This window comes from Herpailurus yagouaroundi, unplaced genomic scaffold (genome assembly GCF_014898765.1).
Source record: "Herpailurus yagouaroundi ecotype Mexico unplaced genomic scaffold, PumYag 64510, whole genome shotgun sequence".
In the NCBI taxonomy this organism is placed as follows: Eukaryota; Metazoa; Chordata; class Mammalia; order Carnivora; family Felidae; genus Herpailurus; species Herpailurus yagouaroundi.
This window is the reverse complement of record NW_024417806.1, coordinates 1-2785: the sequence shown is the minus strand read 5'-3', so window position 1 is coordinate 2785 and position 2785 is coordinate 1. Positions and strand designations below refer to the sequence as shown.

The window sequence follows — 2785 nt, the reverse complement described above, 5'->3', positions numbered from 1 at the left end:
ACCGTTGTTGACAATCAGCTGGCCATGCGTGCCCGGTGTTATTCTAGTGCAACTGTCAACTGCAGCGAGACCTTTGGAGCTGAGCTGGCCAATTAGTTCAGCTGGTTAGAGCGCGGTGCTAATAACACCAAGGTCGCCTGACCACCTGAGTTCAATGCTACCTGCAAAGATTTGGTTCCGCTCTCCTAAGTTTTGCACTTGAAGGAGTTCTAAAGGATCACTGTTGCCAGGGTTCTGTTGCTGGCTCAGTTAGCTCCTAGCGCCTATGACTATGCATGAGCTCAAGCCCCACCTTGGGCAGAGGCTTCGTTAAGGGAAAAAAAAAAAAAATCAAATGGATTTATTATAACTTTTTATTTTTTATTTTTATTTTTTAAATTTTTAAATGTTTATTTTTGAGAGAGAGAGAGAGAGAGAGCACAAGCAGGGGAGGGGCAGAGAGAGACACACAGAAACTGAAGCAGGCTCCAAGGCTCTGAGCTGTCAGCACAGAGCCTGACACGGGGCTTGAACTCACAATCTGTGACATCATGACCTGAGTTGCCCTCACGAACTGTGACATCATGACCTGAGCCGAAGTCGGATGCTTAACTGACTGAGCCACCCAGGCACCCTGATTTATTGTAACTTTTTAAAAAACAATGGTGTTTGTTCCTTAGGTAATTGTGGAACCTATCTTGTTCATGGTACATTCATTCTATTATTTTACAATCAATTCTCTTGCCCAAAACCTTACCCTTTAACCTTTCCATCTGTAGCCTTTACAACGATTTTCAGCCTGGGAATAACCTTCCTAACCCCTTCTATGAAGTTTCCAAGATACTCATTTTATTCGTGCTTACTTGCCACAAAGCATTATTTCCCTCTTGTTCGTTGTAAGTGGTTTCTAGAATGTGTAAGACAGCACTAAGGGACATTGCGGAAATGTGGGCACATTTTGATTGTCATCACGACTGGCTGGCTTTTCTGGCATTTAGTAAGTGAGGCCAGGGGTGCTACCCATCCTGAAATCTACTGGAGAGCCCACAGATGTCCTAAGCTCCACTAGACTTGCAAATGTCCTTCTAGATTTTTTGTTGTTGTTTCTTTGTTTGTTTCTTTGTAATTTAGATCCAAGGTAGTTGACATAACTGTAATAATGGTGTCAGGAGTAGAGTTGAGTGATTCATCACTTACATGTAAGACCCAGTGCTCATCCCAACAAGTGCCCTCCTCAATGCCCATCACCCTTCTAGCCCATCCCCCCCACCTCCCACCAGAAACCCTCAGTTTGTTCTCTGTATTTAAGAGTCTCTTATGGTTTGCCTCCCTCTCTGTTTTTATTTCGTTTCCTTCCTTTCAGACTCTTTTGTAAGTAAAAATACTTTCCTTGCTCGAGCCTAGAACCGAACACTCTTCGCAAAGTGGAAACCCAGAAACTAAAAACCTGAAAGTGTTGATAATTATAACTGCAAACATGACCATTCTTTTGCAAGGGAAATCAATCATAAGGCGAGTCAAAAGGCAAATGACAAATCAGAATGTTTGTGTTTCACATCAAAGACAAATGACGAATGGTCCTCATATTTAAAAAGATCCTACAAATGGGTAAAGAAACAAACAAAGAAACAAAACCCCCAAATACCCCTGTATGTGGCTATCAACACACAGTTGACAACACACAGTGCTGTCTTACAAATTCTAGAAATAACTTGCCATGAAAAGGGGCGAAATGAAATGCTTTTCACCAGGTAAGTGTGAAGAAAATGAATATCTTGGCAATTCCATAAAAGGAGGTGGAAAGGCTCCTTCCAGGCTGAAAATCGTTGTAAAGGCTGAAGACGGGAAGGTTAAAAGGGCAAGGTCTTAGGGAAGAGAATTGATTGCAAAATAATAGAATGAATATACCACGGACAAAACTGGTTTCACAATTACGTAATGAAGAAATGCCGTGGATTGTGGATTTGTTTAAATCATGGTAAGACTAGTTGGTGTTTTTGTTTTGTTTTGCTTTATTACAGAACACTGACCAAATTGGGGCAGGAACTCATGACCCCATGAGGAAGAGTCACATGTGCTACCAAGTGAGGCAGCAGGACCCCTGGTAGCAGGGATTCTTTAGAATGACTTCAAGTGCAAACTTGGGGGGAAAACCACATCTTTGTAGGTGGTGTTGAACTCCTGGTAAAAAGGGACGTGGCCAGTACGGGGCTCGAACCCGCGACCTTGGCGTTATTAGCACCACGCTCTAACCAGCTGAGCTAACCGGCCAGGTCGGCTTTCAGGGGCTCTGCTTTTCGGGACTCCACCCTAGGACGCCGCTCCTACTCGCAGGGGACAGGTGCCTTTTCGCTCCTCAGGGACCTTCTGGAAGGCTGTGCTCTCCTCGGGCGGCGAAAGTGCTCTGCGCACACGCGGAGCGGACAGCACACCGCGGGGAAGAGGGGGGATCAGGGCGGATCGGCGCACACGGGGAAGCGTCCTGCGCTCAGGGACCAGCATCCGGGTGAAATGACAACAATCCCGCTCAGAATCCCTGGGAAGCGTCTTCCCCCTGCCCCGCCGACATGGAAACGCCAGTCTTTCAAATCCGCCTGGAAACACAAAAGACGCCAGAAGGAAACATCATTTTGCAAAAAGAGGACCCGACTTGGAGGATTTCTCTTCTTGACGGGAGACTGTCTGTCACGACACAGAAACCGAGACTGAGGTCCTGGCAAAAGGATAGGTGTGCAAACCCACAGAACATAACCGAGAGTCTAGAATAACACCGGGCACGCATGGCCAGCTGATTGTCAACAACGGT

General features: G+C 45.8%; 1 non-coding gene across 1 annotated transcript; it reads right to left on the bottom strand.

Annotated features, from left to right (window-relative positions):
• Nucleotides 1-2176: 2176 nt before the first annotated feature.
• On the bottom strand, nucleotides 2177-2250 carry TRNAI-AAU (transfer RNA isoleucine (anticodon AAU)). The gene has a single exon. It is a non-coding gene; the product is annotated as a tRNA-Ile (tRNA).
• Nucleotides 2251-2785: the final 535 nt, after the last annotated feature.